Genomic DNA, 12,407 nt, shown 5'->3' with positions numbered 1-12,407 from the left:
GAGGGCGTATAACACACTTCTCCCACGCATGGGAGGGAATCACCTCGGAAAAGTGGGTGCTATCGAACTTGGCAGGCGGTTATTGCATGGAATTACTTTAGCGACCCTCAAACCATCCCCGCGTCAAAAACCAACCACGAAGGAGGAGCAATGCATCCTTCTGGAGGAGGTCGCAACGCTGCTGCTCAAGGATGCCATCGAAATCGTCCCAGCGAACCAGGTAAACAAGGGTATCAATTCAACCTACTTCCTTGTGCCAAAGAAAGATCTAGCAACGCACCCAGTATTAAACCTACGCCCTGCAAACACCTATATCAAGCCACAAAAATTCAGCATGACAACGCTACATGAAGTAATCCCACTGCTAAAGCGGGGGACTACATGGCAACATTGGATACGAAAGATGCCTATTTTCATATTTCAAAGTTCCCAGTGCACAGAAAATTCTTGCGTTTCAAGATAGCAAACCAGCACTTCCAATTGTAGGTGCTACCCTTTGGCATAGCATCCGCTCCAAGGGTATTCACCAAGGTACTGGCGGTGGTGGCAGCGCACCTGCGCAGGGAGGAAATCCCATTGTACCCCCTACCTGGACGACTGGCTAATTACAGGGTAGTCTGCTGTAATTTGCAGGCAAAATACTCAAAGAACTATAAACCTTCTCTTCCAATTGGGCTTCTCTATAAACGAGAAATAAAATCAAGCCTTGTGGCAAATAAGACCAAACAGTTCCTAGGAGCTGTCATAAACACAGAAGAAGGGTTAGTCTTTCCATCAAAGGAAAGCGTAAAAAAACATGCTACTGCAAACACCTCAATATCAAGCCGGTCACCAGATAAGCGTATGCAAAGCTGTGCATTTGCTTGGCATGATGGCATCTTGCATTTACCTGGTCCCACACGCAGGTTTGTGCATGCGCCCCATGCAGGAGTGGTTGGCGAAACAGTGGTCTCAGGCAATCCGTCAGTGTGACGATCTAGTGGTCGTTTCGCCAACACTAGTACAAAAGCTTTGCTGGTGGACAAAGGAGAATCTGTTGAAGGGAAATCCCTTCCCCAATCTGGCGGTGAAAGCGGTAGTAACAACAGACGCGTCCCTCTCCGGGTGGGGGGCACATCACCTTCATCTCACAGCGCATAGTCTGTGGACTCACATCACAGCACAAAACCACATCAACCTGCTGGAACTTCTAGCAGTATTCAAAGTGCTTCAAGCATTCAAAGCTCAGCGGACAAATCAGTCGGTACAGATCCTAACCGACAGCACCACTGCTATGTTCTATATCAACAAGCAGGGGGGCACACATTCTCCAAATCGGTCCAAGCTAGCACAGAAAATATGGACATGGGCACCCAAATTGGGGATGTTCCTATCTTCCCAACACGTTCCAGAGGAACTCAACACCCTAGCAGACTTGCTGAGCAAAGATACCCTACCAGAGGTACATGAGTGGCAACTAGACACAAATGTCATAGACCACACCTTCTCACAGTGGGGTTACCCCACCCTAGACTTGTTCGCTACAAGAGAAAACAAGCAATGCCCAGACTTCGCGTCCAGGTTTTCCCAACCAGACTCCAAGGGGAACGCCCTATGAATAAACTGGTCAGGGAAATTTGCTTATGCTTTCCCCCAACTTCTCAAATGAGCAGGGTGGTGAACAAGATTCACAAAGAACAAGTGACGCTCATCCTAGTTGCTTCCATGTGGGCAAGACAACCATGGTATCCACATCTGCGCAAACTGGCGATCCCATCAAACTCCTGTGCCAGACCAATCTGCTCACCCAACACGGGGGAATAACAATACACCCTCAACCTCACTCAATGAACTTGGCAGTATGGCTCCTGAGGTCATAGAGTTTGGACATCTAAATCTACCACAGACGTGTATGGATATCCTCAAGGAGGCATGTAAACCAAACACCACACACTGTTATTTCGACAAGTGTAGGAGATGTGTAATTTGGTGCCAGTCAAAACAAATAAACCCCATAGAATGTACTCCATCCCACATTCAAAACTATATGTTCCACTTGATAAACTCAAGGTTAGTATTCAACTCTATTAAAGTTCACCTTGCAGCTCTATGAGTTTACACCACCACTCAGAGTAAAGTATCAAGGCGAAACGTTCCCATCATTAAAGCAATCATGGAGGGAGTAAAGAGACTCCACCCTCAAATTTCAAACCCACCGCCAGGCTGGCATCTCAATGTAGTACTCGCAAAGCTCATGGGACCTCCCTTTGAGCCTATGCACAAGTCAAGTCTTAAACACCTGACATATAAAACTGCCTTCTTGGTGGCTATTACATCCATAAAAAGAGTTAGTGAAATTCAAGCATTGTCATTGCAGGACACATTCTTTGTCATCCACAAGGATAAATTGGTTTTACGAACACACCCTAAATTTTCACCTAAATTCATTTTCAAATTTCACGTGAACCAATCCATTGAGCTACCGGCCTACTTCCAGAACCCAACAAGCCGAGGTGTGAAAAAACTCCATACACTAGATGTAAGGAGGGAGGTCCTTTACTATGTAAACAAGACCAGACCGCTCAGGAAAACAGACCAACTGTTTTTCTCCGTAGCACCAGGCAGAGAAGGAGACCGCATTTAAAAAAAACAAATGCATCTCCAGATGGATAGTCAGATGCATACAGCTCTGTTACTCATTATCAAGCAAAACACTGCCTTTCACACCAAGAGCTCACTCCAAAAGGGGTACATGAGCTACTTTGGCTTTCATCTGCACAGCTAAATTTGTTTTTTTGGCAGGACAAGGTGAAAACACATGCAGCAACTGGGCAGAGCAAATTCTATTTTTGGCAGGACAAGGTGAAAACACATGCACCACTGGGCAGCTAATTTAGTGGGAGTCCAGATGAGATGGAGTTAGAGGTGCGACAGTACCAGCTGTGAAGGAAGAGGATTGATGAAGTTAGTTGAGGGAACTGACTTTCAGAGAAATGTAAGATGCTCCTATTAATTCAGTGTGTCTGGAACGTGTGGAGTTCTCCTCAGCCTCCATTTGCAAATGGGGGGTGTGGTGTAGGAGAGGACCCTCATACCCGACCAGGCAACCGACAGGGAGCAGACAGAGTCTTTGTTGCGGGCCTTAGGTGGACCGGGCCGCTCCCGCTTCATGGTTGCTGGGATTGGTACACAAGGACCCAAACAGCCAATGGGTGGGGGACCAGGCTCCTCAGTCTAGCAGTTCTCCTAGTATGTGAAAGCGAGGCGGCCATCTTTGCAGGGCCTCAAGGTAAGGTGAAAGAACAATTTGCAAACAAAAAAGCCGGAACGACCGGGGTGTCTGCGCAGGATGAGATTTCTGCAGAAGGTTGCAATTCTCGAGTGACGATTTTCTATTGCAAATTAGATTCAAATTTAGATTTTTCATTTGCGTCGAGGTACGCATCGACACAGTGCAGAAAATAAATGCTTACCAACGCACCATGAGCATTGTGTAGACCCATGCAGCCAGATCTGGGGCTACCAGAACCCTGGCAGCAGGTTTTCCTTTGAGGTTCAAAGAGTGGGAAAAAGATGAAAGAATTGAGCTTGCATTTCTTTCCTATATGCCTGCATGTGTGCTTTAATGAATGTATTGTTTTATTAGAATAAATGCAGAAAAATACTGGTTGCGAATGATCTTTTTATATGACAAAAATAAATGTGGATGAATACAGAATAAACAAATATGGATAAATACAGAAGGAAATGGCAAAACTAAAAACCATAAAATCGGAAGCCTTAATTATAAGTTGTTTAGATGTTGCGGGGGGTTGGGGAAGCTGCATTTTCCGTCTTGACAAGCAATTTCACAAGTGTGTACATGGACCTTTGAGTGACGCACACGATCAGACAAGATAAAGTGGTGTGTGCACGGCTCCCGTCCTCACAAAGCCCTTCAAAAGATTGTGTGCGACAAAATGCTTACCAAATGACGCAAATGAAAAATCTAAATTTGAATCTAATTTGCAATAGAAAATCGTCACTCGAGAATTGCAACCTTCTGCAGAAATCTCATCCTGCGCAGACACCCCGGTCGTTCCGGCTTTTTTGTTTGCAAATTGTTCTTTCACCTTACCTTGAGGCCCTGCAAAGATGGCCGCCTCACTTTCACATACTAGGAGAACTGCTAGACTGAGGAGCCTGGTCCCCCACCCATTGGCTGTTTGGGTCCTCGTGTACCAATCCCAGCAACCATGAAGCGGGAGCGGCCCGGTCCACCTAAGGCCCGCAACAAAGACTCTGTCTGCTCCCTGTCGGTTGCCTGGTCGGGTATGAGGGTCCTCTCCTACACCACACCCCCATTTGCAAATGGAGGCTGAGGAGAACTCCACACGTTCCAGACACACTGAATTAATAGGAGCATCTTACATTTCTCTGAAAGTCAGTTCCCTCAACTAACTTCATCAATCCTCTTCCTTCACAGCTGGTACTGTCGCACCTCTAACTCCATCTCATCTGGACTCCCACTAAATTAGCTGCCCAGTGGTGCATGTGTTTTCACCTTGTCCTGCCAAAAATAGAATTTGCTCTGCCCAGTTGCTGCATGTGTTTTCACCTTGTCCTGCCAAAAAAACAAATTTAGCTGTGCCGATGAAAGCCAAAGTAGCTCATGTACCCCTTTTGGAGTGAGCTCTTGGTGTGAAAGGCAGTGTTTTGCTTGATAATGAGTAACAGAGCTGTATGCATCTGACTATCCATCTGGAGATGCATTTGTTTTTTTTAAATGCGGTCTCCTTCTCTGCCTGGTGCTACGGAGACAAACAGTTGGTCTGTTTTCCTGAGCGGTCTGGTCTTGTTTACATAGTAAAGGACCTCCCTCCTTACATCTAGTGTATGGAGTTTTTTCACACCTGAGCTTGTTGGGTTCTGGAAGTAGGCCGGTAGCTCAATGGATTGGTTCACGTGAAATTTGAAAATGAATTTAGGTGAAAACTTAGGGTGTGTTCGTAAAACCAATTTATCCTTGTGGATGACAAAGAATGTGTCCTGCAATGACAATGCTTGAATTTCACTAACTCTTTTTATGGATGTAATAGCCACCAAGAAGGCAGTTTTATATGTCAGGTGTTTAAGACTTGACTTGTGCATAGGCTCAAAGGGAGGTCCCATGAGCTCCACTGGGTCATATACTGATATTCGTGGGTGCCACCCATGTAAGAGGTAATGTGGGGTGTAGCCTGTGGATGAATGGGGGTGTTGTTGTAGTGGTACTCCGAAACGCACAAAATGTTGACCCACTATGAGGCTTTTTGCAATAGCATACACCAAGGCACTGGTTCACCCTGTCTGTTTGCCCATCAGTTTGCGGGTGATAGCTGGTGGATAAGCGTACATCGATTTGAGCCAGGGAGCAACAACAGGACCATAAACGAGCGAGAAACTGGCTTCCTCTATCCGAAATAACAATGGACGGGAAACATTACAGGTGCATGATTTACTGTAGGAACGTTTGTGCCAAGGTGGTAGCGTTAGGGACTCCTTTCAGAGGGACAAAGTGTATCATCTTGGATAGATGATCTACCACCACCAAGATGGTGTTGAAACCATGGCAGGGGGGTAAGACGGTTATGAAGTCCATTGACAATGTGTGCCAATGGGGTGGAGGCAGAGGGAGTGGTTGCAAGAGTCCTTGATATTTGCATTGCGCACAGTACATTTTGCATTGTGTCTTTAGCGAGCATAGGCCACCAACAACCCTGTTGGATCTTTAGCAGATCTTTAGCAGAGTATTCTTGATTCCGGGGTGTCCTACCAGGAGTGTGTTGTGTTAGCTGCCCATGACCTGGTTCCGATAAGCGACATCAGGGAGGTATCGGCGGTCACAGTGATAAGGCAAGCTGTTTCTTGCACTGTATTTTGGGCTGGCGCTGACTCATGTCTATGGGTCCTCCAAAGACAACTGGCGGCAGATGCTGTCTTGTAGTGCGGGCACATTCTTGGCCCCCTTTTCCATTCTTCCTAGGACCTTCTCTTCAGGGATGATGGGAGCTGGTTCTGGAGTTGCATGCACTTGCTCTTCTTCATCTCTACTCAGACCCATCCTGCTGAGGGCGTCAGCCTTCCTGTTGTGAACGCCGGGATGGTAAGTGATGATGAAGTCGAACTCAGAGAAGAAAAGCGCCCAACTCAGTTGGCGCAGAGACTTCAAGAACTTCAGTTTACGGTGGTCGGTAAACACTTGAGCAGTGTGCCTAGCCCTCAGTAGCTGGTGTCTCCATTTTTTGAAGGCTGCCTTTATGGCCAATAACTCTTTATCGGTTATGGAATAACTGAACTCCGGCAGGGTGAATTTCTTTCACGAGAAAGCCACTGGGTGAAGAGAACCTGTATCTAGATTCTGTTGCTATTGAACCGTGCCCATGGTGACATAGGAGTCGTCAGTTTCCACTATGAAGGGTTTTTCTGTAAGGGGGTGTAGTAGCACTGGGGCGGTGGTGAAGGGAACTTTTAAAGCAATGAAGGCTTGCTCTGCCTCCTGCCTCCAGATGAAGGCCTTATTTTTTCATAGGAGTTAGGTGACAGGGTATACTACTTCTGAGAATCCTGGGATGAAGCATCAGTAAAAGTATGAGAACCCTAAAAAGCTCTGGACCACTTATATTGACATTGGAGAAGGCCACTGAAGGATGGCTTTGATTTTCCTGTTGTCCATCATAATGCCCTGGGCGGTCAGGATGAAGCCTAGGAATTTTACCCTTTGTACATGGAAGGAACACTTCTCCAGCTTCTTGAAGAGGTGATGTTGCACAGTATGGTTCGCATGTGCCCAGTTTGTTCTTGGATGGATTTCAAGTAAACTAGAATGTCGCCGATATAGAGGATGGTACAAACATGAATAGTTCCTGCAGCATGTCACTCAAAAGTACTGGATGGCAGCTGGTGTGTTGCACAGCCCAAAGTGCGTGACTTGGATTCAAAGAGACCGTGCTTGGTGCAGACATGTTCTTCCATTTGTCCCCTTCTTTTACCCATATGAGATGGTAAGCCCAGCAGAGGTCGGGTTTCGTGTAGACTGTTGCGTCCTTCACCTGGTCTAGGAGCTCTAGGATAAGAGGAAGAGGGTACCAGTTCTACACAGTGACTTGGTTCATGGCCTGGTAGTCGATGCATGTTCTTAGGTCCTCCTACTTTTTTGGGACCAAAAATAGGGATGAGGCTGCTGGGATTTATACAGTCTGATGAAGCCATTAGCGAGGTATTCGTCCAGATACAACCTCAAGTGTTCATTTTCTAGGGATGGGGGGCATAGTTATGACTGCACAGGATCTGTGCTTTCGGTACCAGGTCAATCCGACAGTCGTATGGACAGTGCAGCAGCAGCCTGTTTGCTTGGTCCTTTTGAAATACATCTTCAAACTCTCCATACTTGCATGGCAGCTCACCAACCACTTCCAAGGTGTGGTTCTCCTGCGGAGGCGTGGCCGAGACAAGTCTCTGGGTTGGGGTCTTGTGTATGGCTGGGTAACATGGTGCCTTATAAGCTGGTGGGAAGGTTAAGGTATTTCCCTTCCTGTCAATCCTGAATATGCAGCTCCAGCCAAGGTATATCCAGGATAATACGGAATTGGGGGTGCTGATGAGGTGAAATGAGATAATTTCCTGATGACCTCCTTGGCAAGGCAGGGTTAGGCCCTCTCCACAGGAGGTTACTGCACCTGAGGTTAGGCGAGTACCGTCAACTGCCTGTGGGGTGGTTTTGGGAATGGGTAGGGACCTGTACCTGCTTTGCTAGCTCTATGTCCATATAATTGTCAACTGCCCCACAATCAATGTAGGCTTCCTACCCAAACATTGTCTGGGCCTGGGTCTGTAGGACCACGGTAACAGGGATAACAAAGGGACTGGGGTTGGTGTGAACACGTGGATGCAGGTGGTGGCCTGATAGCCAGTAGTCCCTCAAATCCCCAGAATGGGTATAGCATAGTGTGAGGGGCCAGAAATGTGATGCAGAGAAGCAGATGAAGTTTTCTCATAAGTAGCCATTTTATTAAATAATAAGGGTGAGAAAAACGCCTCACTTTCGCTAACCTAACAAGGATTTCCCTGCCTGTTAAACTAAGACTATAGGAAAACACTCTAACATCCAAAATCGCTCACAATTATACATACAACAAAATCATACAAGTACCATATGGCTGTTTAAACTCAACAAAGTAACAGTTATATTCAAACATAAACTTTGTAAATATGTGTCCATATAACCTGGGTCGGATCTCCTTCCCCAAGATTAATGTAGACATTTTCCACATCAAAAGTTCAAACCACGAACGTTATTTTCAATAGCCAAGTTCTGTTCCAAACACAATACAAAGTTCTTTTCACTCCATGAGTCTTTCACTTGGCACTCAGATTGTCGTATTGTTAAACATAATTTATCACTCATCAAAATGATTGTCCAAAGTTTTCAAAAGCTCTTGCTCAATAAACCAAATAGACTATGGGTCTCCTCATGAGTTGTGCCATAGCCCTTAAATGCCGCACTAACGTTATTACGGCTGCATTTTGGGGTTGGTCCAATCATGAGTCTAGTGCTCAATTTCTTGGCCGTTTTTGGCGATAAACGGACCAAATGAGAATGGGGATTTACCGCCCTGAGCAAATCAGGATCTGGCGCAAATTACGCTGGATCGAGGTGCGGGAACACAAATAGCGCTGGTTAGTATCCCGGCAGTTAGCGCTGGGATGCAGCCCAACTTCTGATGAGGCCCTTTGTCTTCACACTTCTAGTTAGAATCCAGTATGACTTCTCTTCTTTAAAGAACAACTTTCACATCTTCTTCATAAACAATACTGGCAAGTCAGGATGGTTTTACCACAGTTCAACAAAACATATTAGTGGACTTGGCACTTTCTTTCCACCACAACCTTCCACCACACTACAGTACTTCAATGTCTTCTTCCTGTTCCACTAACCTGCCAGGGCTAACCACTAATAGTCCCTTTCCTGGTATACTCGCCTGCCAGGACAAAACACCTATCACTACTACAAGTGGTGAGGCGTACTTCAAACTTTAGAAAACTCTTTGACTTTCAACAGCAACACTGGGTTAACAACCTCTTCCATAAAGGCACAATACACATTTATGCTGTTTGTTCCACTGATTTGTTTGTCACATGCAATGCAGGTTATGTTCCTTTCCCCCTTGATGATTTCTACAAGGAGGGCTTCTCTCCTGCCACCTTTGGGTTCCTTCTACAACATCATTTAGCTGCTGGTAAGGTCTCTTGTTCAGGTTTCCCCCTTTAGAAAAGCGTGTCCCCTTTTATTCATAATAGTCCCTCTTTGACTTGGGCAATACTGGTTGTCTTATTCCCTTTCAAGTAATCTCCTTTTCTGTTAACTACTAGGGAAACTGTATCCTCTTTGTTCGTAATTGCCTTTCTTTGGCTAAAGCAATGTTGATTTTATTTTCCTTTCAAATAATCTTCCTCTTTGTAGATTACATTCATCTTGTTCAAATATTGCCCCCTCTTTACTTTGGCAATAAATGTTACAGTATTTCCCCACTCAGTCTCTCACAATATGAATGTTGCGCCACAAATAATAAATGTAATTAGTTCGGTAATCAAAAGGGTTACTGGCAGCCAGCGGTCTATTACATATCACCCTGGGGTTGCTTATCGAAGAAAAACAGAAAGGTGATGGCTGGAAGGTTTTGAATTAATCATAACCACGGGCACAGCTCTGGGCAACCCTTCAGACTATCGTTTTTCAGCCTGCAAAGCCATTACAGAAGGGGAAAAATCATATGCAAATCATGCTTAGTCCTACCCCAAAAGGGGCAGTCCAGCCCGAACGGCTAGGTCCCATCCTTTCTGCACGAGAGCACAAGCATCCCCAGAAATGTTTCAGCCTTGTTGGGTGTCATCAGTGAGGCGTAGCTTGGGTCTCTAGGCCTGGAAGACTCGGGACTCAGGTCTGGGTATACCCGTCCCACTTGGGGTGACTTCAGCAAAACAGAAAGGTGATGGCTGGAATGTTTTGAATTAATCATAACCACGGGCACAGCTCTGGGCAACCCTCCAGACCATCGTTTTTCAGCCTGCCAAGCCATTACATTTGTGGTTATAGCTTGTCTCATTATGTGAGAGAGGGTATGCACAGATGTGCGTCCCTTGATCGCTGCACCAAAGGGAAACAAGCTGCACCTCACTGAGGAGGCCCAACGAGGCTGAAACATGTCTGGGGTTGCTTGTGTTTCCGTGCAGAGGGGACCTGGCCTAGCAGTTTAGGCTGGGCTGCTACCATTAGTGGCAGTACCTGACTGATTTGCATATAGCTGGACCCGTTTTGCAATGGCGCAGATGGGCTAAAAATGGTGGAAGGTTGCTCATAGCAATGCCAGTGGTTCAGATTAATTCAAAACCTTCCACCCATCACTTTTGTGGTTATAGTTGCTTATTGAAGGCCAACTCGCCGGTCTTTCCCTGTGCTTCTGTCTGACCCGCTGCTGCTGGTACTTCTTCTTTTCCCGTCTGGTCCGGGATGTTTGACAGCTCCGGTCACACTCCCACAGCCCGGGACTTCTACACAGGGAGCCTGCCTTGCTCCTTGCATACTACAATGATCGCCAACCACCGAAGTAGGATGCCAGAACAGGAGAGCTTCTCTCTCCTGCGGGACAGCCAGCAACAGCATTGCTTCCCACTGTGCGTCATCTGCAGTTCTGAGTCTTAACTTCTATGACTCTCTCAGTACTGTGTCCCGCCTCGAACACAGAGGTGGCTCTGGCGTTTCCTTCTCTCTACTTCTGCTGCTCACACTGCTGCTTTCTAATGGGCTGCACCTGAAGGGGCTTTAAATATTTAAAAGTTCACTCAGAACCACTAAAGCGCACACCACAGTTCTGCACCTCTGAGCCCCTCTTCCTCGTCCCAGTACCTAGAGCATTTTGGGACTTGCAGTACCCAATGTTCTTGTTCCTTTTTACATCCAATGCTTTCATTTTACAGTAGGCCATTAAGACTGTGGGATCATTAGGGAAGTTGGTTAAGGGCTCTCCCAATTCTCCTGACCTGAGTCCCCTCCCATGTGATCCTCCCGCAGAACACCACTCCCACTCCCAGGGTCAGGACCAGGAAGCATCTGCTTTTCCCTGGACACATAAGAAGAGTTCCATGCCAGGGTCTTTGGGATGATCACCTCTGATTCGTCACAGTAGTCTCTTGGTAAGGGGGCTCATCTGGCTTTCACTTCATTGAACTATGTCGCCAGGTCTTCGTTTCTTTACCGATTTACCACCAATTCCCTCCACAACGCATTGGTTTTTGACCTAGCCGCGCGTACCTCAGTCCCCAGGTCCCCTATGAGCCTGCCCAAAGCGCCTATCTCTGAGGACTCCATGGTGCCCAGGCAAGATGATTTTGTAGGCTTAGTGTTCTGCAATGCTCACCCGTGCTACGGTACATCGGTTCTTGTAGGGGCACCGTGGAAGTCCTCACCACCCGCACACTGATCCCAATTGGCATATTCTAAGCCACTAGATGCATCAGCACGGAAGGTGTAGGGTTGTGTCAACCTTGTCCCTCCCTTATGCCCGAGGTTTGAGGTGTGTCTCATAGGTTTGGTGTCTAATCTTCCTTCTTTTCCTTCACAGGTCGAAAGTGCAGGAAACCAGGGCAAAGGTCCAGTGAAGTGCAGCAATGAAGAGTCAGAGCAGGATCATGTAAGTACTGTGGCAATTGGAACAGCGGAAACAAAGGTTCTGGAATCAGCGTTTTGTGCACTGCTTAACCTTTGACCTTTCTGTGCTTCTGCAGGGGGGTTCCGGTTTGACCCTGAGAGACGCTGATGCCCGGGTGCCCTGGAAACTAGATCAAGCTTCAGGTAGGTGCCCCTGCTTATTTCACTGCTTGCAGGTCAAGTTTCAGACTGGGGGCTGGTTTAGGCTGGAGGACTTGGAGTGCAGGACCTGGTGTGGTCCCAGCAAGAGAGCCAGGTGGTGCAGCGTCGCGTTGCCGAATGCTAAGCATCGGCTTGATCAAAATGGAGCTTGAGAGCTCATAATCGTGCACAATTTCAAGTCTCGCATGGATTTCAGAGAACAGGAGTGCAAGACCCTGCGTGGTAATCAGGGGCCATGCCTTGCCTCCAACTTCCCAGCCTCCAACTTCGCACCAAGGAGGTCCATGGGTGGGTACAGATACTGCTTTTAACATTTCACAAAGGCTGACATTGCAGTGAACCGTTTGTGTATCCAAACATTAGGAATATATTCAAGCTCAAAGTCCAAAATTTAAAGCCATTTGCAAATTGAAACATAATTTAAAAATTGACAATAAAATATCTATACCAATATTTCCAAAACACTTCCAGCCTATCATCCCATTAGCAATTGTCACACAAGTTCAAGAGATTGTGTGATCAATTTTTAAAAAATATATAT

The 12,407-nt window shown here is 46.5% G+C and overlaps 1 protein-coding gene and 1 pseudogene across 2 annotated transcripts in view; both read left to right on the top strand.

Annotated features, from left to right (window-relative positions):
- AMZ1 (archaelysin family metallopeptidase 1) overlaps positions 1 to 12,407 on the top strand; it is a 486,560-nt gene that overhangs the window by 133,359 nt on the left and 340,794 nt on the right. The window contains exons 1-2 of one of the 2 annotated variants that reach the window (XM_069647592.1): positions 11,618 to 11,687; positions 11,782 to 11,848. The exons of the other annotated variant lie outside the window; for it this stretch is intronic. The gene's annotated coding sequence lies outside the window, so the exon portion shown is untranslated. Of the gene's footprint in view, positions 1 to 11,617; positions 11,688 to 11,781; positions 11,849 to 12,407 lie in introns of those variants that run through there. 2 annotated transcript variants of the gene reach the window in all.
- Positions 29 to 12,407, top strand: part of LOC138568765 (Y-box-binding protein 1-like) — a 30,503-nt pseudogene continuing 18,124 nt past the window's right edge.

This window comes from Ambystoma mexicanum, chromosome 2q (genome assembly GCF_040938575.1).
Source record: "Ambystoma mexicanum isolate Mex_15411 chromosome 2q, UKY_AmexF1_1, whole genome shotgun sequence".
In the NCBI taxonomy this organism is placed as follows: Eukaryota; Metazoa; Chordata; class Amphibia; order Caudata; family Ambystomatidae; genus Ambystoma; species Ambystoma mexicanum.
The sequence above is the reverse complement of the archived record's forward strand: the minus strand, read 5'-3'. Positions and strand labels throughout refer to the sequence as shown.